The following is a 26363-nucleotide window of genomic DNA, read 5'->3' as shown; positions in this document are numbered from 1 at the left end:
CTGACTTCATAGTGGTCAGGAGCCTGACCAGAGGAAGGCAAGAGACTTCATCCAATATTACACTTCTTTTTCATTCTTTTAGATTTGGATGGACACATGGGATTTTTCTTGAGTTCTTTTGGGTGCCTAGAATGTAATTCACAGCCACACACAGGGCCAAGAGTCTGATTCAGACACAGCTTTTACAAAGCACTTTACCTAAAAGGCAGAGATTAGGCCTCCTCATTTCCATTGGAAACTGTTTTCTGAAGGATTCCCAAAATAGTGCCTGAAGGCAAACACCTCCCTGACTTAGAGGGGAACAGAACAATAGGGAGGAAAGAAGCCTGGAGAAATACTTTTCTTTAATTGAACACTGTGGCACTGACAGCTCCTAATCATGCAACTTGGGTGGCTATCTATCCAAGCAGGGATTCTCCAGAGGGATCCTTACCAGTCACGCTAATTTTTGACTTTTCTGAGATGCTTGGCATTCCCTTCAGCAATCCAGTCCATGGTCATGTCACAAAGCTTGATGGTGGTACACATCTTGGACACAAAACCACGAACCCCTTCAGAGAGCGGCCGAAATTCAGGAAGAATACAGGAACTTAGGATCTTGGTAGGTGTTGCCCATCTGCAAGGCAAGCAGCAGTCCATTCATTAATTGGCCATGAGGAGTCCTGCAAAGATTTCCACTACACAGGATACATTCACGGCTGCATTCTTCTCTCTACTCACTTTAACCACAAACCCAGTGGGATCCACTGACATAGAAAGACTCACTAGTTAATAGTCCATTTTAAACCAACAACAACAACAACAACAAAACGGTTTTCATTCATGCTCTCAGAACATGAGACAAAAGTACAAATTGAAAAACACACCCACTAAGACACACAACCACCCCTGTATTTGGTCTGCATCTATCCACTCTGTCCTCTGACTGGTGGGTGAGAATATCTTCCTTAGCAGTGGCCTGCCCTGTCTCAGCTCTGGTCTCCTTGTCCATCTGTGTGTAGTTGTCAGGAGCCAGCAATGAGCCAATACTTCTCTCTCAGGAAAAACCCCTGTCCAGACCATTCAAGGCATTTGCTATCCACACATCACTAGGTGCCAAGAAAGAATGACTCTGGCCTTGGTACAGAGAAACAAGTGAGCCCACTGGGACTGGAACTGCTTGTGGGTGCCTCGCCTCCTGGATCCCAAGTTCAGAGAGTTCCATCACTAAGGAAGTGAGGTGAGGTCACTTCCTTCAGGAAGTGAATGAGGTCACTGCCTTGACAACCACTTTGTCCTAACAGTAGTTTCTAAGGGTCCCATGAGATGGAGGCTGCCCCACCTTCCTGGGACATTTTCCCAAGACATAAAGTTCTATATACCCTAGGAGCCCGGATTCAGCAATCCACACAGGCCTGATTGTGTCCATCTTCTCTGCATTGAGAAGAGGGTGGCTGATTCAGCCACATCTGTTCATCTTGACTGGGTTTTTGGCCATGGAAGATGACTTTAGACCTCACAGGTCCTACCTAGCTGCCTACATTTGCTCCACGGATTATTTCTGCATCTACCTTTGAGCTTCTCAGCAGCTGTAGGATTCCCTACATTCCTACACGGCAAGATCAACTCAGGACCTGCTGTTATGTGAAAATAGACAAAGGGAACAGGGTATGGTTAAGGACATATCAGGTTCTATTTTGGGTAGGAGTCATTCTGCTGGATGAATACGGGTATTGGGAACTGGGATATTTATAGAATGTAAGGAGAAATGTGAGTATGAAAATAGAAAACTAGGTAAGATCTGAAGCACACAAGGGTGTTTTGCCCTTGACTTGCACACATAGTTGTGATTTATGTTCTGCAGAGGTGAATCCTCTCAATCCATATACAATGGCATAAGATCTTGTTCCTTGGACTACTGAATGTAAAACAGATCTTCCAGTGAAATTGAGATACTTGGCAGATTCCAGTGTAGGGAAAGGAAGAAGTGTGAGTTTAGGATTTGGACAAAAGGCCCATTTTGCAATGGAATGAAGTTCTATGAGAGTGTAAATGGGAATGTCAGCACACATGAAGAGTCAGTCACAACAAGGCACTTGGGGAAATAGATATCAATAGTGATGTTAGGAGATCTGGAATGTACAAAATGAGTGACAAGATCAGGGATATTTTGAACAGGGGGGTGATTGAATTAACCTATGTTAAAAAGAAACAAGTGTATACACACCATAGGATTGAAATTTGAAAAGAGTAGGAAACACAGATATAGATGATTTTAGTAATCCATGCTCTCATTAAAATGAGGCTTTTGTACAAGAATAAGATAAGTGTGAATTTTGCATTTTGTGTCCAGAAGATGATGTGATGAAAGGAATACATGGAACAGGGGACAGGCGTATTTCTTCCACTATTTCTGGGAGCATGTTTTTGAAACCCTATGATTTAGGGTTTGGGGATAAAAATAGGTGGACCTGGGTCTACGTATATAAAGATGATATATAAAGTGACCATATGGTGAAAAAAAAAACTATAACATGTTACTATTTTGAATAATGGATTGAATTGATATTTCAATAAATAGATGAAATCTGGTATTCACATACAAATATTCAATCCCAGTAGGCATACATCTATTGGTAATATTAGGGTTACTAATTATACCAAACTGGGTTTGAGTTTTGCTTCCAAAATGATGATGGAATTCAAAAGTAATGTGTTTTCAAAGAAATCTCATGAAAAAGCAAGTAAAGATCCATAGAGAAATCCATGGGTTCTGATACCGGGAGTGAAGTGAATCATATGCATATCAATTTGTGAATATTGGATGAAATGATACATCCTATGATTTATCATTTTCGAAGAAATAGGAATTTAACAATTTTGAATGAAAATTTATTTCAAAATACACATCATGTTTCATATGAATATTCTTTCATTGATGTTCAACTGGGTCACTTACTGTAGAAATATTAGGGTTCATACTCAATCTTCACTCAAGTTCATTTTGAGTATTCAGAAATGAATATGTAGAGCAAGAAAATGAATATGTCTGAGAAATATCTTGTGAAAAGTTGATTTAAATCAACACAGATGGACATGAAAGAATCAAGGTAGTATAAGTATATGACACATGTATTTCATGTTTGCAAATCCGTTGTATATATTTAATATATTAAAGTGTAAGGTACCTATGCCAATCAAAATTCCTAAGGGGATATATGTCCTTCACATATGTACCCAAAATATTCATTTTCCTCTACATTGTTTCATGTATAAACTTGTTGAAGTATAAGCTCACCACAGCTTGAATTTTTAGTTACCTCAGTGTATTGGGGGGAAGTGATCCCTTCATGAAATTTGTATTTTCCAAATTCAGAATACTCTCAAGAATATAACTGTGATGGCAGGAGGATTATATATGTGTATATAAAAATATACATTGTGACCCAGGCGACAGAGACAGGGAGTCAGGAAGTTACATATTTGTGAATTTTGAAAAGTCATGGAGAAATAAAAGGAGAAAAATGTGTGGGAGGTTTTATAATATGTATCTCTGATGAAGCAAAAGGCAAGTCCAAGTAGACACCGTGCCTCCTATCAAATGCCTCTACTTCTAGTCCTCTGGAGTATTTTTATCGATGTTATGATAAGGAGTCAGGGTCCAGTAAGTTATGGGTTAGTGTCAGAGATTCGATATTTCAAATGGCAAAACGGAAAATGGGTCTAATATACATGCGAACATGTGCCACATAAAAATCTTCCACTGTCATCCACCACAATGCCTTGACAATACTATCACCCCAAATAACACACGATGAGAGGAGAAGAAGAAAAAAATCTGTGAATACGTATCTGGATTAGAAATTCTGAGGAGCTCACAAACTTGGGTGTGGCAGAAGAGATCCCAAAAGTAGGGGGCAGGGTAAACAAACCACAAACATGGAACATTGCTGGCCTAATGACTTCTTGATTATCTGCCTCTGACATTTGTGCACTAGAAATATAGCTTTGTGCTTTAGCTTCCTTTGCAGTGAGACCATGAAAGCTTGGTCTCAGTCTATGTGAACAGGAGGACATGGTTTTATATTTTCCAATACCAGCAGGAGGCAGCAGAGCTGAATCCTCTCTTTGTAGGGTAACTGTGGCCATGGGGTATGAATGTCTCCCTGGGTGGATTGTGAAGCCTTTGGCTCACCCTCCAGATTTAATGCCATTTCTTGCAGCTTCTCTGGAAATTTGGTGGGTGTTTTTTTTTCGAAATACATAAAGGTCAACTGGGGCACGGTGCAGGAGGGAGCTCTGTCACGTGGGGTGGTTCAGGGTCTGAAGGAAAAAACACAAACTGGGCTGCTACCCAGTATATCTTTCCCCCTTGAGCATAGCAACTTGATTCTGAGCATCACACCAAATCCTCTCCCCACAACAACATGCCTTTATATTTTAGGGTCTGCTGGCTGCACCTTGTCAGTCACATGTCATTCGAAGAAATGACAGGAGCACAGGGGCCCACCACTGATGTTGGTCACACATCTGCACTTCATTGCTCCAGGCCCAGTTCCCTGCTGGCTCCTACTCACTGGCATCTCGGTTCTTCACCATGGTCAGGAATTCCACTCAGTCAAAAATGGCACTCCCTGGTTCAGTCATGATGAGCAACAGGAGATCTAAAGGTTCTCCAGGGATTTCTGGTCATGGGATTCTCAAACACTTCACGCTATTGCCCTAGCCATATTTCAGGAATGAAGAAGTTGGCACTGTGGGTTTTGATTCATTCAGGAGCCATTACCTGTTGAGGAATCTCCTTTCAGTAGAAGCTCTGGAGATTGCATGCAGGCAAAGCTTTTCAAGGAGTGGCGAAAGGTCCCAGGAATCCAGGCCCATTGGGGTCTCAAATATGAGGTTCATGTGAGTTTTGGCTCTCAACTAGAGCTGAAAAGGCTTTAACAGCAAAATCATGTGAAATCCTGGCTGAGATTTCCAGTGCTGTGGAGAAAGCCACCCTCAGCGTAGATCTCAGTTTCCAAAGGCTCCTCTAATGCCTGGCCTTGGAAAATCCCAACACAATTCATGGCAAGAGTTCTCTGAGATCAGTTCCAGAACTCAGTCTCTAATGGCATCACACCAGAGTTCAAGCTGTAGTTGACCCAGTCACCTTTTCCAACCGCCACACAAAAGACCACTATTCTAACAAAAACGCTCCTACATGGCCCTTGTCTTCTTCCATACAGACACTCATCATAACATTCTGGCTGGGGGTTTGCATAGGGGAAGCCGTCTTAGATGGTGTGCCGAGTAAGCTCTCATGCCTATCATATGCCAAATGTCATGGTGGCCTGGACACCCTTCCTGAGAAACAGGATATATAAAATGGGCCTCTACTTCATACTGCTCTGCTTCTCAAATTCGAGGCCTCCTGCCTGCCAGGGGTAGATTCTTTATGCGTACTGGACTCATGAAAAAACCCAAACACCTGTGTGCTAGTTCCTGGAGCACTTGCAACAACTCATTTGACCCAGAGGATCCCTGTTCTGACTTCATAGTGGTCAGGAGCCTGACCAGAGGAAGGCAAGAGACTTCATCCAATATTACACTTCTTTTTCATTCTTTTAGATTTGGATGGACACATGGGATTTTTCTTGAGTTCTTTTGGGTGCCTAGAATGTAATTCACAGCCACACACAGGGCCAAGAGTCTGATTCAGACACAGCTTTTACAAAGCACTTTACCTAAAAGGCAGAGATTAGGCCTCCTCATTTCCATTGGAAACTGTTTTCTGAAGGATTCCCAAAATAGTGCCTGAAGGCAAACACCTCCCTGACTTAGAGGGGAACAGAACAATAGGGAGGAAAGAAGCCTGGAGAAATACTTTTCTTTAATTGAACACTGTGGCACTGACAGCTCCTAATCATGCAACTTGGGTGGCTATCTATCCAAGCAGGGATTCTCCAGAGGGATCCTTACCAGTCACGCTAATTTTTGACTTTTCTGAGATGCTTGGCATTCCCTTCAGCAATCCAGTCCATGGTCATGTCACAAAGCTTGATGGTGGTACACATCTTGGACACAAAACCACGAACCCCTTCAGAGAGCGGCCGAAATTCAGGAAGAATACAGGAACTTAGGATCTTGGTAGGTGTTGCCCATCTGCAAGGCAAGCAGCAGTCCATTCATAAATTGGCCATGAGGAGTCCTGCAAAGATTTCCACTACACAGGATACATTCACGGCTGCATTCTTCTCTCTACTCACTTTAACCACAAACCCAGTGGGATCCACTGACATAGAAAGACTCACTAGTTAACAGTCCATTTTAAACCAACAACAACAACAACAACAAAACGGTTTTCATTCATGCTCTCAGAACATGAGACAAAAGTACAAATTGAAAAACACACCCACTAAGACACACAAACCACCCCTGTATTTGGTCTGCATCTATCCACTCTGTCCTCTGACTGGTGGGTGAGAATATCTTCCTTAGCAGTGGCCTGCCCTGTCTCAGCTCTGGTCTCCTTGTCCATCTGTGTGTAGTTGTCAGGAGCCAGCAATGAGCCAATACTTCTCTCTCAGGAACAACCCCTGTCCAGACCATTCAAGGCATTTTGCTATCCACACATCACTAGGTGCCAAGAAAGAATGACTCTGGCCTTGGTACAGAGAAACAAGTGAGCCCACTGGGACTGGAACTGCTTGTGGGTGCCTCGCCTCCTGGATCCCAAGTTCAGAGAGTTCCATCACTAAGGAAGTGAGGTGAGGTCACTTCCTTCAGGAAGTGAATGAGGTCACTGCCTTGACAACCACTTTGTCCTAACAGTAGTTTCTAAGGGTCCCATGAGATGGAGGCTGCCCCACCTTCCTGGGACATTTTCCCAAGACATAAAGTTCTATATACCCTAGGAGCCCGGATTCAGCAACCCACACAGGCCTGATTGTGTCCATCTTCTCTGCATTGAGAAGAGGGTGGCTGATTCAGCCACATCTCTTCATCTTGACTGGGTTTTTGGCCATGGAAGATGACTTTAGACCTCACAGGTCCTACCTAGCTGCCTACATTTGCTCCACGGATTATTTCTGCATCTACCTTTGAGCTTCTCAGCAGCTGTAGGATTCCCTACATTCCTACACGGCAAGATCAACTCAGGACCTGCTGTTATGTGAAAATAGACAAAGGGAACAGGGTATGGTTAAGGACATATCAGGTTCTATTTTGGGTAGGAGTCATTCTGCTGGATGAATACGGGTATTGGGAACTGGGATATTTATAGAATGTAAGGAGAAATGTGAGTATGAAAATAGAAAACTAGGTAAGATCTGAAGCACACAAGGGTGTTGGGCCCTTGACTTGCACACATAGTTGTGATTTATGTTCTGCAGAGGTGAATCCTCTCAATCCATATACAATGGCATAAGATCTTGTTCCTGGGACTACTGAATGTAAAACAGATCTTCCAGTAAAATTGAGATACTAGGCAGATTCCAGTGTAGGGAAAGGAAGAAGTGTGAGTTTAGGATTTGGACAAAAGGCCCATTTTGCAATGGAATGAAGTTCTATTAGAGTGTAAATGGGAATGTCAGCACACATGAAGAGTCAGTCACAACAAGGCACTTGGGGAAATAGATATCAATAGTGATGTTAGGAGATCTGGAATGTACAAAATGAGTGACAAGATCAGGGATATTTTGAACAGGGGTGTGATTGAATTAACCTATGTTAAAAAGAAACAAGTGTATACACACCATAGGATTGAAATTTGAAAAGAGTAGGAAACACAGATATAGATGATTCTAGTAATCCATGCTCTCATTAAAATGAGGCTTTTGTACAAGAATAAGATAAGTGTGAATTTTGCATTTTGTGTCCAGAAGATGATGTGATGAAAGGAATACATGGAGCAGGGGACATGCGTATTTCTTCCACTATTTCTGGGAGCATGTTTTTGAAACCCTATGATTTAGGGTTTGGGGATAAAAATAGGTGGACCTGGGTCTACGTATATAAAGATGATTTATAAATTGACCATACGGTGAAAAAAAAAAACTATAACATGTTACTATTTTGAATAATGGATTGAATTGATATTTTAATAAATACATGAAATCTGGTATTTACATACAAATATTCAATCCCAGTAGGCATACATCTATTGGTAATATTAGGGTTACTAATTATACCAAACTGGGTTTGAGTTTTGCTTCGAAAATGATGATGGAATTCAAAAGTAATGTGTTTTAAAAGAAATCTCATGAAAAAGCAAGTAAAGATCCATAGAGAAATCCATGGGTTCTGATACCGGGAGTGAAGTGAATCATATGCATATCAATTTGTGAATATTGGATGAAATGATACATCCTATGGTTTATCATTTTCAAAGAAATAGGAATTTAACAATTTTGAATGAAAATTTACTTCAAAATACACATCATGTTTCATATGAATATTCTTTCATTGATGTTCAACTGGGTCACTTACTGTAGAAATATTAGGGTTCGTACTCAATCTTCACTCAATTTCATTTTGAGTATTCAGAAATGAATATGTAGAGCAAGAAAATGAATATGTCTGAGAAATATCTTGTGAAAAGTTGATTTAAATCAACACAGATGGACATGAAAGAATCAAGGTAGTATAAGTATATGACACATGTATTTCATGTTTGCAAATCCGTAGTATATATTTAATATATTAAAATGTAAGGTACTTATGCCAATCAAAATTCCTAAGGGGATATATGTCCTTCACATATGTACCCAAAATATTCATTTTCCTCTACATTGTTTCATGTATAAACTTGTTGAAGTATAAGCTCACCACAGCTTGAATTTTTAGTTACCTCAGTGTATTGGGGGGAAGTGATCCCTTCATGAAATTTGTATTTTCCAAATTCAGAATACTCTCAAGAATATAACTGTGATGGCAGGAGGATTATATATGTGTATATAAAAATATACATTGTGACCCAGGCGACAGAGACAGGGAGTCAGGAAGTTACATATTTGTGAATTTTGAAAAGTCATGGAGAAATAAAAGGAGAAAAATGTGTGGGAGGTTTTATAATATGTATCTCTGATGAAGCAAAAGGCAAGTCCAAGTAGACACCGTGCCTCCTATCAAATGCCTCTACTTCTAGTCCTCTGGAGTATTTTTATCGATGTTATGATAAGGAGTCAGAGTCCAGTAAGTTATGGGTTAGTGTCAGAGATTCGATATTTCAAATGGCAAAACGGAAAATGGGTCTAATATACATGCGAACATGTGCCACATATAAATCTTCCACTGTCATCCTCCACAATGCCTTGACAATACTATCACCCCAAATAACACACGATGAGAGGAGAAGAAGAAAAAAATCTGTGAATACATATCTGGATTAGAAATCCTGAGGAGCTCACAAACTTGGGTGTGGCAGAAGAGATCCCAAAAGTAGGGGGCAGGGTAAACAAACCACAACATGGAACATTGCTGGCCTAATGACTTCTTGACTATCTGCCTCTGACATTTGTGCACTAGAAATATAGCTTTGTGCTTTAGCTTCCTTTGCAGTGAGACCATGAAAGCTTGGTCTCAGTCTATGTGAACAGGAGGACATGGTTTTATATTTTCCAATACCAGCAGGAGGCAGCAGAGCTGAATCCTCTCTTTGTAGGGTAACTGTGGCCATGGGGTATGAATGTCTCCCTGGGTGGATTGTGAAGCCTTTGGCTCACCCTCCAGTTTTAATGGCATTTCTTGCAGCTTCTCTGGAAATTTGGTGGGTGTTTTTTTTTTTAAATACATAAAGGTCAACTGGGGCACGGTGCAGGAGGGAGCTCTGTCACGTGGGGTGGTTCAGGGTCTGAAGGAAAAAACACAAACTGGGCTGCTACCCAGTATATCTTTCCCCCTTGAGCATAGCAACTTGATTCTGAGCATCACACCAAATCCTCTCCCCACAACAACATGCCTTTATATTTTAGGGTCTGCTGGCAGCACCTTGTCAGTCACATGTCATTCGAAGAAATGACAGGAGCACAGGGGCCCACCACTGATGTTGGTCACACATCTGCACTTCATTGCTCCAGGCCCAGTTCCCTGCTGGCTCCTACTCACTGGCATCTCGGTTCTTCACCATGGTCAGGAATTCCACTCAGTCAAAAATGGCACTCCCTGGTTCAGTCATGATGAGCAACAGGAGATCTAAAGGTTCTCCAGGGATTTCTGGTCATGGGATTCTCAAACACTTCACGCTATTGCCCTAGCCATATTTCAGGAATGAAGAAGTTGGCACTGTGGGTTTTGATTCGTTCAGGAGCCATTACCTGTTGAGGAATCTCCTTTCAGTAGAAGCTCTGGAGATTGCATGCAGGCAAAGCTTTTCAAGGAGTGGCAAAAGGTCCCAGGAATCCAGGCCCATTGGCGTCTCAAATATGAGGTTCATGTGAGTTTTGGCTCTCAACTAGAGCTGAAAAGGCTTTAACAGCAAAATCATGTGAAATCCTGGCTGAGATTTCCAGTGCTGTGGAGAAAGCCACCCTCAGCGTAGATCTCAGTTTTCAAAGGCTCCTCTAATGCCTGGCTTTGGAAAATCCCAACACAATTCATGGCAAGTGTTCTCTGAGATCAGTTCCAGAACTCAGTCTCTAATGGCATCACACCAGAGTTCAAGCTGTAGTTGACCCAGTCATCTTTTCCAACCGCCACACAAAAGACCACTATTCTAACAAAAACGCTCCTACATGGCCCTTGTCTTCTTCCATACAGACACTCATCATAACATTCTGGCTGGGGGTTTGCATAGGGGAAGCCATCTTAGATGGTGTGCCGAGTAAGCTCTCATGCCTACCATATGCCAAATGTCATGGTGGCCTGGACACCTTTCCTGAGAAACAGGATATATAAAATGGGCCTCTACTTCATACTGCTCTGCTTCTCAAATTCGAGGCCTCCTGCCTGCCAGGGGTAGATTCTTTATGCGTACTGGACTCATGAAAAAACCCAAACACCTGTGTGCTAGTTCCTGGAGCACTTGCAACAACTCATTTGACCCAGAGGATCCCTGTTCTGACTTCATAGTGGTCAGGAGCCTGACCAGAGGAAGGCAAGAGACTTCATCCAATATTACACTTCTTTTTCATTCTTTTAGATTTGGATGGACACATGGGATTTTTCTTGAGTTCTTTTGGGTGCCTAGAATGTAATTCACAGCCACACACAGGGCCAAGAGTCTGATTCAGACACAGCTTTTACAAAGCACTTTACCTAAAAGGCAGAGATTAGGCCTCCTCATTTCCATTGGAAACTGTTTTCTGAAGGATTCCCAAAATAGTGCCTGAAGGCAAACACCTCCCTGACTTAGAGGGGAACAGAACAATAGGGAGGAAAGAAGCCTGGAGAAATACTTTTCTTTAATTGAACACTGTGGCACTGACAGCTCCTAATCATGCAACTTGGGTGGCTATCTATCCAAGCAGGGATTCTCCAGAGGGATCCTTACCAGTCACGCTAATTTTTGACTTTTCTGAGATGCTTGGCATTCCCTTCAGCAATCCAGTCCATGGTCATGTCACAAAGCTTGATGGTGGTACACATCTTGGACACAAAACCACGAACCCCTTCAGAGAGCGGCCGAAATTCAGGAAGAATACAGGAACTTAGGATCTTGGTAGGTGTTGCCCATCTGCAAGGCAAGCAGCAGTCCATTCATAAATTGGCCATGAGGAGTCCTGCAAAGATTTCCACTACACAGGATACATTCACGGCTGCATTCTTCTCTCTACTCACTTTAACCACAAACCCAGTGGGATCCACTGACATAGAAAGACTCACTCGTTAACAGTCCATTTTAAACCAACAACAACAACAACAACAACAAAACGGTTTTCATTCATGCTCTCAGAACATGAGACAAAAGTACAAATTGAAAAACACACCCACTAAGACACACAAACCACCCCTGTATTTGGTCTGCATCTATCCACTCTGTCCTCTGACTGGTGGGTGAGAATATCTTCCTTAGCAGTGGCCTGCCCTGTCTCAGCTCTGGTCTCCTTGTCCATCTGTGTGTAGTTGTCAGGAGCCAGCAATGAGCCAATACTTCTCTCTCAGGAACAACCCCTGTCCAGACCATTCAAGGCATTTTGCTATCCACACATCACTAGGTGCCAAGAAAGAATGACTCTGGCCTTGGTACAGAGAAACAAGTGAGCCCACTGGGACTGGAACTGCTTGTGGGTGCCTCGCCTCCTGGATCCCAAGTTCAGAGAGTTCCATCACTAAGGAAGTGAGGTGAGGTCACTTCCTTCAGGAAGTGAATGAGGTCACTGCCTTGACAACCACTTTGTCCTAACAGTAGTTTCTAAGGGTCCCATGAGATGGAGGCTGCCCCACCTTCCTGGGACATTTTCCCAAGACATAAAGTTCTATATACCCTAGGAGCCCGGATTCAGCAACCCACACAGGCCTGATTGTGTCCATCTTCTCTGCATTGAGAAGAGGGTGGCTGAATCAGCCACATCTCTTCATCTTGACTGGGTTTTTGGCCATGGAAGATGACTTTAGACCTCACAGGTCCTACCTAGCTGCCTACATTTGCTCCACGGATTATTTCTGCATCTACCTTTGAGCTTCTCAGCAGCTGTAGGATTCCCTACATTCCTACACGGCAAGATCAACTCAGGACCTGCTGTTATGTGAAAATAGACAAAGGGAACAGGGTATGGTTAAGGACATATCAGGTTCTATTTTGGGTAGGAGTCATTCTGCTGGATGAATACGGGTATTGGGAACTGGGATATTTATAGAATGTAAGGAGAAATGTGAGTATGAAAATAGAAAACTAGGTAAGATCTGAAGCACACAAGGGTGTTGGGCCCTTGACTTGCACACATAGTTGTGATTTATATTCTGCAGAGGTGAATCCTCTCAATCCATATACAATGGCATAAGATCTTGTTCCTGGGACTACTGAATGTAAAACAGATCTTCCAGTGAAATTGAGATACTAGGCAGATTCCAGTGTAGGGAAAGGAAGAAGTGTGAGTTTAGGATTTGGACAAAAGGCCCATTTTGCAATGGAATGAAGTTCTATGAGAGTGTAAATGGGAATGTCAGCACACATGAAGAGTCAGTCACAACAAGGCACTTGGGGAAATAGATATCAATAGTGATGTTAGGAGATCTGGAATGTACAAAATGAGTGACAAGATCAGGGATATTTTGAACAGGGGGGTGATTGAATTAACCTATGTTAAAAAGAAACAAGTGTATACACACCATAGGATTGAAATTTGAAAAGAGTAGGAAACACAGATATAGATGATTTTAGTAATCCATGCTCTCATTAAAATGAGGCTTTTGTACAAGAATAAGATAAGTGTGAATTTTGCATTTTGTGTCCAGAAGATGATGTGATGAAAGGAATACATGGAGCAGGGGACATGCGTATTTCTTCCACTATTTCTGGGAGCATGTTTTTGAAACCCTATGATTTAGGGTTTGGGGATAAAAATAGGTGGACCTGGGTCTACGTATATAAAGATGATGCATGAATAGACCATATGGTGAAAAAAAGAACTATAACAGGTTACTATTTTGAATAATGGATTGAATTGATATTTTAATAAATACATGAAATCTGGTATTTACATACAAATATTCAATCCCAGTAGGCATACATCTATTGGTAATATTAGGGTTACTAATTATACCAAACTGGGTTTGAGTTTTGCTTCCAAAATGATGATGGAATTCAAAAGTAATGTGTTTTCAAAGAAATCTCATGAAAAAGCAAGTAAAGATCCATAGAGAAATCCATGGGTTCTGATACCGGGAGTGAAGTGAATCATATGCATATCAATTTGTGAATATTGGATGAAATGATACATCCTATGGTTTATCATTTTCAAAGAAATAGGAATTTAACAATTTTGAATGAAAATTTACTTCAAAATACACATCATGTTTCATATGAATATTCTTTCATTGATGTTCAACTGGGTCACTTACTGTAGAAATATTAGGGTTCGTACTCAATCTTCACTCAATTTCATTTTGAGTATTCAAAAATGAATATGTAGAGCAAGAAAATGAATATGTCTGAGAAATATCTTGTGAAAAGTTGATTTAAATCAACACAGATGGACATGAAAGAATCAAGGTAGTATAAGTATATGACACATGTATTTCATGTTTGCAAATCCGTAGTATATATTTAATATATAAAAATGTAAGGTACCTATGCCAATCAAAATTCCTAAGGGGATATATGTCCTTCACATATGTACCCAAAATATTCATTTTCCTCTACATTGTTTCATGTATAAACTTGTTGAAGTATAAGCTCACCACAGCTTGAATTTTTAGTTACCTCAGTGTATTGGGGGGAAGTGATCTCTTCATGAAATTTGTATTTTCCAAATTCAGAATACTCTCAAGAATATAACTGTGATGGCAGGAGGATTATATATGTGTATATAAAAATATACATTGTGACCCAGGCGACAGAGACAGGGAGTCAGGAAGTTACATATTTGTGAATTTTGAAAAGTCATGGAGAAATAAAAGGAGAAAAATGTGTGGGAGGTTTTATAATATGTATCTCTGATGAAGCAAAAGGCAAGTCCAAGTAGACACCGTGCCTCCTATCAAATGCCTCTACTTCTAGTCCTCTGGAGTATTTTTATCGATGTTATGATAAGGAGTCAGAGTCCAGTAAGTTATGGGTTAGTGTCAGAGATTCGATATTTCAAATGGCAAAACGGAAAATGGGTCTAATATAGATGCGAACATGTGCCACATAAAAATCTTCCACTGTCATCCTCCACAATGCCTTGACAATACTATCACCCCAAATAACACACGATGAGAGGAGAAGAAGAAAAAAATCTGTGAATACATATCTGGATTAGAAATCCTGAGGAGCTCACAAACTTGGGTGTGGCAGAAGAGATCCCAAAAGTAGGGGGCAGGGTAAACAAACCACAAACATGGAACATTGCTGGCCTAATGACTTCTTGACTATCTGCCTCTGACATTTGTGCACTAGAAATATAGCTTTGTGCTTTAGCTTCCTTTGCAGTGAGACCATGAAAGCTTGGTCTCAGTCTATGTGAACAGGAGGACATGGTTTTATATTTTCCAATACCAGCAGGAGGCAGCAGAGCTGAATCCTCTCTTTGTAGGGTAACTGTGGCCATGGGCTATGAATGTCTCCCTGGGTGGATTGTGAAGCCTTTGGCTCACCCTCCAGTTTTAATGGCATTTCTTGCAGCTTCTCTGGAAATTTGGTGGGTGTATTTTTTTTTGAAATACATAAAGGTCAACTGGGGCACGGTGCAGGAGGGAGCTCTGTCACGTGGGGTGGTTCAGGGTCTGAAGGAAAAAACACAAACTGGGCTGCTACCCAGTATATCTTTCCCCCTTGAGCATAGCAACTTGATTCTGAGCATCACACCAAATCCTCTCCCCACAACAACATGCCTTTATATTTTAGGGTCTGCTGGCTGCACCTTGTCAGTCACATGTCATTCGAAGAAATGACAGGAGCACAGGGGCCCACCACTGATGTTGGTCACACATCTGCACTTCATTGCTCCAGGCCCAGTTCCCTGCTGGCTCCTACTCACTGGCATCTCGGTTCTTCACCATGGTCAGGAATTCCACTCAGTCAAAAATGGCACTCCCTGGTTCAGTCATGATGAGCAACAGGAGATCTAAAGGTTCTCCAGGGATTTCTGGTCATGGGATTCTCAAACACTTCACGCTATTGCCCTAGCCATATTTCAGGAATGAAGAATTTGGCACTGTGGGTTTTGATTCATTCAGGAGCCATTACCTGTTGAGGAATCTCCTTTCAGTAGAAGTTCTGGAGATTGCATGCAGGCAAAGCTTTTCAAGGAGTGGCAAAAGGTCCCAGGAATCCAGGCCCATTGGGGTCTCAAATATGAGGTTCATGTGAGTTTTGGCTCTCAACTAGAGCTGAAAAGGCTTTAACAGCAAAATCATGTGAAATCCTGGCTGAGATTTCCAGTGCTGTGGAGAAAGCCACCCTCAGCGTAGATCTCAGTTTCCAAAGGCTCCTCTAATGCCTGGCCTTGGAAAATCCCAACACAATTCATGGCAAGCGTTCTCTGAGATCAGTTCCAGAACTCAGTCTCTAATGGCATCACACCAGAGTTCAAGCTGTAGTTGACCCAGTCATTTTTTCCAACCGCCACACAAAAGACCACTATTCTAACAAAAACGCTCCTACATGGCCCTTGTCTTCTTCCATACAGACACTCATCATAACATTCTGGCTGGGGGTTTGCATAGGGGAAGCCATCTTAGATGGTGTGCCGAGTAAGCTCTCATGCCTACCATATGCCAAATGTCATGGTGGCCTGGACACCTTTCCTGAGAAACAGGATATATAAAATGGGCCTCTACTTCATACTGCTCTGCTTCTCAAATTCGAGGCCTCCTGCCTGCCAGGGGTAGATTCTTTATGCGTACTGGACTCAGGAAAAAACCCAAACACCTGTGTGCTAGTTCCTGGAGCACTTGCAACAACTCATTTGACCCACAGGATCCCTGTTCTGACTTCATAGTGGTCAGGAGCCTGACCAGAGGAAGGCAAGAGACTTCATCCAATATTACACTTCTTTTTCATTCTTTTAGATTTGGATGGACACATGGGATTTTTCTTGAGTTCTTTTGGGTGCCTAGAATGTAATTCACAGCCACACACAGGGCCAAGAGTCTGATTCAGACACAGCTTTTACAAAGCACTTTACCTAAAAGGCAGAGATTAGGCCTCCTCATTTCCATTGGAAACTGTTTTCTGAAGGATTCCCAAAATAGTGCCTGAAGGCAAACACCTCCCTGACTTAGAGGGGAACAGAACAATAGGGAGGAAAGAAGCCTGGAGAAATACTTTTCTTTAATTGAACACTGTGGCACTGACAGCTCCTAATCATGCAACTTGGGTGGCTATCTATCCAAGCAGGGATTCTCCAGAGGGATCCTTACCAGTCACGCTAATTTTTGACTTTTCTGAGATGCTTGGCATTCCCTTCAGCAATCCAGTCCATGGTCATGTCACAAAGCTTGATGGTGGTACACATCTTGGACACAAAACCACGAACCCCTTCAGAGAGCGGCCGAAATTCAGGAAGAATACAGGAACTTAGGATCTTGGTAGGTGTTGCCCATCTGCAAGGCAAGCAGCAGTCCATTCATAAATTGGCCATGAGGAGTCCTGCAAAGATTTCCACTACACAGGATACATTCACGGCTGCATTCTTCTCTCTATTCACTTTAACCACAAACCCAGTGGGATCCACTGACATAGAAAGACTCACTAGTTAACAGTCCATTTTAAACCAACAACAACAACAACAACAAAACGGTTTTCATTCATGCTCTCAGAACATGAGACAAAAGTACAAATTGAAAAACACACCCACTAAGACACACAAACCACCCCTGTATTTGGTCTGCATCTATCCACTCTGTCCTCTGACTGGTGGGTGAGAATATCTTCCTTAGCAGTGGCCTGCCCTGTCTCAGCTCTGGTCTCCTTGTCCATCTGTGTGTAGTTGTCAGGAGCCAGCAATGAGCCAATACTTCTCTCTCAGGAAAAACCCCTGTCCAGACCATTCAAGGCATTTTGCTATCCACACATCACTAGGTGCCAAGAAAGAATGACTCTGGCCTTGGTACAGAGAAGTGAGCCCACTGGGACTGGAACTGCTTGTGGGTGCCTCACCTCCTGGATCCCAAGTTCAGAGAGTTCCATCACTAAGGAAGTGAGGTGAGGTCACTTCCTTCAGGAAGTGAATGAGGTCACTGCCTTGACAACCACTTTGTCCTAAGAGTAGTTTCTAAGGGTCCCATGAGATGGAGGCTGCCCCACCTTCCTGGGACATTTTCCCAAGACATAAAGTTCTATATACCCTAGGAGCCCGGATTCAGCAACCCACACAGGCCTGATTGTGTCCATCTTCTCTGCATTGAGAAGAGGGTGGCTGATTCAGCCACATCTCTTCATCTTGACTGGGTTTTTGGCCATGGAAGATGACTTTAGACCTCACAGGTCCTACCTAGCTGCCTACATTTGCTCCACGGATTATTTCTGCATCTACCTTTGAGCTTCTCAGCAGCTGTAGGATTCCCTACATTCCTACACGGCAAGATCAACTCAGGACCTGCTGTTATGTGAAAATAGACAAAGGGAACAGGGTATGGTTAAGGACATATCAGGTTCTATTTTGGGTAGGAGTCATTCTGCTGGATGAATACGGGTATTGGGAACTGGGATATTTATAGAATGTAAGGAGAAATGTGAGTATGAAAATAGAAAACTAGGTAAGATCTGAAGCACACAAGGGTGTTGGGCCCTTGACTTGCACACACAGTTGTGATTTATGTTCTGCAGAGGTGAATCCTCTCAATCCATATACAATGGCATAAGATCTTGTTCCTGGGACTACTGAATGTAAAACAGATCTTCCAGTGAAATTGAGATACTAGGCAGATTCCAGTGTAGGGAAAGGAACAAGTGTGAGTTTAGGATTTGGACAAAAGGCCCATTTGCAATGGAATGAAGTTCTATTAGAGTGTAAATGGGAATGTCAGCACACATGAAGAGTCAGTCACAACAAGGCACTTGGGGAAATAGATATCAATAGTGATGTTAGGAGATCTGGAATGTACAAAATGAGTGACAAGATCAGGGATATTTTGAACAGGGGGGTGATTGAATTAACCTATGTTAAAAAGAAACAAGTGTATACACACCATAGGATTGAAATTTGAAAAGAGTAGGAAACACAGATATAGATGATTTTAGTAATCCATGCTCTCATTAAAATGAGGCTTTTGTACAAGAATAAGATAAGTGTGAATTTTGCATTTTGTGTCCAGAAGATGATGTGATGAAAGGAATACATGGAGCAGGGGACATGCGTATTTCTTCCACTATTTCTGGGAGCATGTTTTTGAAACCCTATGATTTAGGGTTTGGGGATAAAAATAGGTGGACCTGGGTCTACGTATATAAAGATGATGCATGAATAGACCATATGGTGAAAAAAAGAACTATAACAGGTTACTATTTTGAATAATGGATTGAATTGATATTTCAATAAATAGATGAAATCTGGTATTCACATACAAATATTCAATCCCAGTAGGCATACATCTATTGGTAATATTAGGGTTACTAATTATACCAAACTGGGTTTGAGTTTTGCTTCGAAAATGATGATGGAATTCAAAAGTAATGTGTTTTAAAAGAAATCTCATGAAAAAGCAAGTAAAGATCCATAGAGAAATCCATGGGTTCTGATACCGGGAGTGAAGTGAATCATATGCATATCAATTTGTGAATATTGGATGAAATGATACATCCTATGATTTATCATTTTCGAAGAAATAGGAATTTAACAATTTTGAATGAAAATTTACTTCAAAATACACATCATGTTTCATATGAATATTCTTTCATTGATGTTCAACTGGGTCACTTACTGTAGAAATATTAGGGTTCGTACTCAATCTTCACTCAAGTTCATTTTGAGTATTCAGAAATGAATATGTAGAGCAAGAGAATGAATATGTCTGAGAAATATCTTGTGAAAAGTTGATTTAAATCAACACAGATGGACATGAAAGAATCAAGGTAGTATAAGTATATGACACATGTATTTCATGTTTGCAAATCCGTAGTATATATTTAATATATTAAAGTGTAAGGTACCTATGCCAATCAAAATTCCTAAGGGGATATATGTCCTTCACATATGTACCCAAAATATTAATTTTCCTCTACATTGTTTCATGTATAAACTTGTTGAAGTATAAGCTCACCACAGCTTGAATTTTTAGTTACCTCAGTGTATTGGGGGGAAGTGATCCCTTCATGAAATTTGTATTTTCCAAAGTCAGAATACTCTCAAGAATATAACTGTGATGGCAGGAGGATTATATATGTGTATATAAAAATATACATTGTGACCCAGGCGACAGAGACAGGGAGTCAGGAAGTTACATATTTGTGAATTTTGAAAAGTCATGGAGAAATAAAAGGAGAAAAATGTGTGGGAGGTTTTATAATATGTATCTCTGATGAAGCAAAAGGCAAGTCCAAGTAGACACCGTGCCTCCTATCAAATGCCTCTACTTCTAGTCCTCTGGAGTATTTTTATCGATGATATGATAAGGAGTCAGAGTCCAGTAAGTTATGGGTTAGTGTCAGAGATTCGATATTTCAAATGGCAAAACGGAAAATGGGTCTAATATACATGCGAACATGTGCCACATAAAAATCTTCCACTGTCATCCACCACAATGCCTTGACAATACTATCACCCCAAATAACACACGATGGGAGGAGAAGAAGAAAAAAATCTGTGAATACGTATCTGGATTAGAAATTCTGAGGAGCTCACAAACTTGGGTGTGGCAGAAGAGATCCCAAAAGTAGGGGGCAGGGTAAACAAACCACAAACATGGAACATTGCTGGCCTAATGACTTCTTGACTATCTGCCTCTGACATTTGTGCACTAGAAATAGAGATTTGTGCTTTAGCTTCCTTTGCAGTGAGACAATGAAAGCTTGGTCTCAGTCTATGTGAACAGGAGGACATGGTTTTATATTTTCCAATACCAGCAGGAGGCAGCAGAGCTGAATCCTCTCTTTGTAGGGTAACTGTGGCCATGGGGTATGAATGTCTCCCTGGGTGGATTGTGAAGCCTTTGGCTCACCCTCCAGTTTTAATGCCATTTCTTGCAGCTTCTCTGGAAATTTGGTGGGTGTTTTTTTTTTGAAATACATAAAGGTCAACTGGGGCACGGTGCAGGAGGGAGCTCTGTCACGTGGGGTGGTTCAGGGTCTGAAGGAAAAAACACAAACTGGGCTGCTACCCAGTATATCTTTCCCCCTTGAGCATAGCAACTTGATTCTGAGCATCACACCAAATCCTCTCCCCACAACAACATGCCTTTATATTTTAGGGTCTGCTGGCTGCACCTTGTCAGTCACATGTCATTCGAAGAAATGACAGGAGCACAGGGGCCCACCACTGATGTTGGTCAGACATCTGCACTTCATTGCTCCAGGCCCAGTTCCCTGCTGGCTCCTACTCACTGGCATCTCGGTTCTTCACCATGGTCAGGAATTCCACTCAGTCAAAAATGGCACTCCCTGGTTCAGTCATGATGAGCAACAGGAGATCTAAATGTTCTCCAGGGATTTCTGGTCATGGGATTCTCAAACACTTCACGCTATTGCCCTAGCCATATTTCAGGAATGAAGAAGTTGGCACTGTGGGTTTTGATTCATTCAGGAGCCATTACCTGTTGAGGAATCTCCTTTCAGTAGAAGCTCTGGAGATTGCATGCAGGCAAAGCTTTTCAAGGAGTGGCGAAAGGTCCCAGGAATCCAGGCCCATTGGGGTCTCAAATATGAGGTTCATGTGAGTTTTGGCTCTCAACTAGAGCTGAAAAGGCTTTAACAGCAAAATCATGTGAAATCCTGGCTGAGATTTCCAGTGCTGTGGAGAAAGCCACCCTCAGCGTAGATCTCAGTTTCCAAAGGCTCCTCTAATGCCTGGCCTTGGAAAATCCCAACACAATTCATGGCAAGAGTTCTCTGAGATCAGTTCCAGAACTCAGTCTCTAATGGCATCACACCAGAGTTCAAGCTGTAGTTGACCCAGTCATCTTTTCCAACCGCCACACAAAAGACCACTATTCTAACAAAAACGCTCCTACATGGCCCTTGTCTTCTTCCATACAGACACTCATCATAACATTCTGGCTGGGGGTTTGCATAGGGGAAGCCGTCTTGGATGGTGTGCCGAGTAAGCTCTCATGCCTACCATATGCCAAATGTCATGGTGGCCTGGACACCCTTCCTGAGAAACAGGATATATAAAATGGGCCTCTACTTCATACTGCTCTGCTTCTCAAATTCGAGGCCTCCTGCCTGCCAGGGGTAGATTCTTTATGCGTACTGGACTCATGAAAAAACCCAAACACCTGTGTGCTAGTTCCTGGAGCACTTGCAACAACTCATTTGACCCACAGGATCCCTGTTCTGACTTCATAGTGGTCAGGAGCCTGACCAGAGGAAGGCAAGAGACTTCATCCAATATTACACTTCTTTTTCATTCTTTTAGATTTGGATGGACACATGGGATTTTTCTTGAGTTCTTTTGGGTGCCTAGAATGTAATTCACAGCCACACACAGGGCCAAGAGTCTGATTCAGACACAGCTTTTACAAAGCACTTTACCTAAAAGGCAGAGATTAGGCCTCCTCATTTCCATTGGAAACTGTTTTCTGAAGAATTCCCAAAATAGTGCCTGAAGGCAAACACCTCCCTGACTTTCAGGGGAACAGAACAATAGGGAGGAAAGAAGCCTGGAGAAATACTTTTCTTTAATTGAACACTGTGGCACTGACAGCTCCTAATCATGCAACTTGGGTGGCTATCTATCCAAGCAGGGATTCTCCAGAGGGATCCTTACCAGTCACGCTAATTTTTGACTTTTCTGAGATGCTTGGCATTCCCTTCAGCAATCCAGTCCATGGTCATGTCACAAAGCTTGATGGTGGTACACATCTTGGACACAAAACCACGAACCCCTTCAGAGAGCGGCCGAAATTCAGGAAGAATACAGGAACTTAGGATCTTGGTAGGTGTTGCCCATCTGCAAGGCAAGCAGCAGTCCATTCATAAATTGGCCATGAGGAGTCCTGCAAAGATTTCCACTACACAGGATACATTCACGGCTGCATTCTTCTCTCTACTCACTTTAACCACAAACCCAGTGGGATCCACTGACATAGAAAGACTCACTAGTTAACAGTCCATTTTAAACCAACAACAACAACAACAACAAAACGGTTTTCATTCATGCTCTCAGAACATGAGACAAAAGTACAAATTGAAAAACACACCCACTAAGACACACAAACCACCCCTGTATTTGGTCTGCATCTATCCACTCTGTCCTCTGACTGGTGGGTGAGAATATCTTCCTTAGCAGTGGCCTGCCCTGTCTCAGCTCTGGTCTCCTTGTCCATCTGTGTGTAGTTGTCAGGAGCCAGCAATGAGCCAATACTTCTCTTTCAGGAAAAACCCCTGTCCAGACCATTCAAGGCATTTTGCTATCCACACATCACTAGGTGCCAAGAAAGAATGACTCTGGCCTTGGTACAGAGAAGTGAGCCCACTGGGACTGGAACTGCTTGTGGGTGCCTCACCTCCTGGATCCCAAGTTCAGAGAGTTCCATCACTAAGGAAGTGAGGTGAGGTCACTTCCTTCAGGAAGTGAATGAGGTCACTGCCTTGACAACCACTTTGTCCTAACAGTAGTTTCTAAGGGTCCCATGAGATGGAGGCTGCCCCACCTTCCTGGGACATTTTCCCAAGACATAAAGTTCTATATACCCTAGGAGCCCGGATTCAGCAACCCACACAGGCCTGATTGTGTCCATCTTCTCTGCATTGAGAAGAGGGTGGCTGATTCAGCCACATCTCTTCATCTTGACTGGGTTTTTGGCCATGGAAGATGACTTTAGACCTCACAGGTCCTACCTAGCTGCCTACATTTGCTCCACGGATTATTTCTGCATCTACCTTTGAGCTTCTCAGCAGCTGTAGGATTCCCTACATTCCTACACGGCAAGATCAACTCAGGACCTGCTGTTATGTGAAAATAGACAAAGGGAACAGGGTATGGTTAAGAACATATCAGGTTCTATTTTGGGTAGGAGTCATTCTGCTGGATGAATACGGGTATTGGGAACTGGGATATTTATAGAATGTAAGGAGAAATGTGAGTATGAAAATAGAAAACTAGGTAAGATCTGAAGCACACAAGGGTGTTGGGCCCTTGACTTGCACACATAGTTGTGATTTATGTTCTGCAGAGGTGAATCTTCTCAATCCATATACAATGGCATAAGATCTTGTTCCTGGGACTACTGAATGTAAAACAGATCTTCCAGTGAAATTGAGATACTAGGCAGATTCCAGTGTAGGGAAAGGAAGAAGTGTGAGTTTAGGATTTGGACAAAAGGCCCATTTTGCAATGGAATGAAGTTCTATTAGAGTGTAAATGGGAATGTCAGCACACATGAAGAGTCAGTGACAACAAGGCACTTGGGGAAATAGATATCAATAGTGATGTTAGGAGATCTGGAATGTACAAAATGAGTGACAAGATCAGGGATATTTTGAACAGGGGGGTGATTGAATTAACCTATGTTAAAAAGAAACAAGTGTATACACACCATAGGATTGAAATTTGAAAAGAGTAGGAAACACAGATATAGATGATTTTAGTAATCCATGCTCTCATTAAAATGAGGCTTTTGTACAAGAATAAGATAAGTGTGAATTTTGCATTTTGTGTCCAGAAGATGATGTGATGAAAGGAATACATGGAGCAGGGGACATGCGTATTTCTTCCACTATTTCTGGGAGCATGTTTTTGAAACCCTATGATTTAGGGTTTGGGGATAAAAATAGGTGGACCTGGGTCTACGTATATAAAGATGATTTATAAATTGACCATACGGTGAAAAAAAAAAACTATAACATGTTACTATTTTGAATAATGGATTGAATTGATATTTTAATAAATACATGAAATCTGGTATTTACATACAAATATTCAATCCCAGTAGGCATACATCTATTGGTAATATTAGGGTTACTAATTATACCAAACTGGGTTTGAGTTTTGCTTCGAAAATGATGATGGAATTCAAAAGTAATGTGTTTGAAAAGAAATCTCATGAAAAAGCAAGTAAAGATCCATAGAGAAATCCATGGGTTCTGATACCGGGAGTGAAGTGAATCATATGCATATCAATTTGTGAATATTGGATGAAATGATACATCCTATGGTTTATCATTTTCAAAGAAATAGGAATTTAACAATTTTGAATGAAAATTTACTTCAAAATACACATCATGTTTCATATGAATATTCTTTCATTGATGTTCAACTGGGTCACTTACTGTAGAAATATTAGGGTTCGTACTCAATCTTCACTCAATTTCATTTTGAGTATTCAGAAATGAATATGTAGAGCAAGAAAATGAATATGTCTGAGAAATATCTTGTGAAAAGTTGATTTAAATCAACACAGATGGACATGAAAGAATCAAGGTAGTATAAGTATATGACACATGTATTTCATGTTTGCAAATCCGTAGTATATATTTAATATATTAAAATGTAAGGTACTTATGCCAATCAAAATTCCTAAGGGGATATATGTCCTTCACATATGTACCCAAAATATTCATTTTCCTCTACATTGTTTCATGTATAAACTTGTTGAAGTATAAGCTCACCACAGCTTGAATTTTTAGTTACCTCAGTGTATTGGGGGGAAGTGATCCCTTCATGAAATTTGTATTTTCCAAATTCAGAATACTCTCAAGAATATAACTGTGATGGCAGGAGGATTATATATGTGTATATAAAAATATACATTGTGACCCAGGCGACAGAGACAGGGAGTCAGGAAGTTACATATTTGTGAATTTTGAAAAGTCATGGAGAAATAAAAGGAGAAAAATGTGTGGGAGGTTTTATAATATGTATCTCTGATGAAGCAAAAGGCAAGTCCAAGTAGACACCGTGCCTCCTATCAAATGCCTCTACTTCTAGTCCTCTGGAGTATTTTTATCGATGTTATGATAAGGAGTCAGAGTCCAGTAAGTTATGGGTTAGTGTCAGAGATTCGATATTTCAAATGGCAAAACGGAAAATGGGTCTAATATACATGCGAACATGTGCCACATATAAATCTTCCACTGTCATCCTCCACAATGCCTTGACAATACTATCACCCCAAATAACACACGATGAGAGGAGAAGAAGAAAAAAATCTGTGAATACATATCTGGATTAGAAATCCTGAGGAGCTCACAAACTTGGGTGTGGCAGAAGAGATCCCAAAAGTAGGGGGCAGGGTAAACAAACCACAACATGGAACATTGCTGGCCTAATGACTTCTTGACTATCTGCCTCTGACATTTGTGCACTAGAAATATAGCTTTGTGCTTTAGCTTCCTTTGCAGTGAGACCATGAAAGCTTGGTCTCAGTCTATGTGAACAGGAGGACATGGTTTTATATTTTCCAATACCAGCAGGAGGCAGCAGAGCTGAATCCTCTCTTTGTAGGGTAACTGTGGCCATGGGGTATGAATGTCTCCCTGGGTGGATTGTGAAGCCTTTGGCTCACCCTCCAGTTTTAATGGCATTTCTTGCAGCTTCTCTGGAAATTTGGTGGGTGTTTTTTTTTTAAATACATAAAGGTCAACTGGGGCACGGTGCAGGAGGGAGCTCTGTCACGTGGGGTGGTTCAGGGTCTGAAGGAAAAAACACAAACTGGGCTGCTAC

At 41.6% G+C, this 26363-nt stretch overlaps 1 long non-coding RNA gene across 1 annotated transcript in view; it reads right to left on the bottom strand.

The window, feature by feature from the left end:
- Positions 1–261: 261 nt before the first annotated feature.
- LOC144373858 (uncharacterized) overlaps positions 262–26363 on the bottom strand; it is a 44411-nt gene continuing 18309 nt past the window's right edge. Inside the window, exons 5-9 of the long non-coding RNA XR_013433396.1 lie at positions 22467–22649; positions 16963–17145; positions 11450–11632; positions 5941–6123; positions 262–616 (exon numbers count right to left, since the gene is read on the bottom strand). This is a non-coding gene — a long non-coding RNA (uncharacterized LOC144373858). The remainder of the gene's footprint in view (positions 617–5940; positions 6124–11449; positions 11633–16962; positions 17146–22466; positions 22650–26363) is intronic.

Source organism: Ictidomys tridecemlineatus, unplaced genomic scaffold, assembly GCF_052094955.1.
Source record: "Ictidomys tridecemlineatus isolate mIctTri1 unplaced genomic scaffold, mIctTri1.hap1 Scaffold_5149, whole genome shotgun sequence".
NCBI classification, from domain to species: Eukaryota; Metazoa; Chordata; class Mammalia; order Rodentia; family Sciuridae; genus Ictidomys; species Ictidomys tridecemlineatus.
This window is presented reverse-complemented; position numbering and strand designations above follow the sequence as displayed.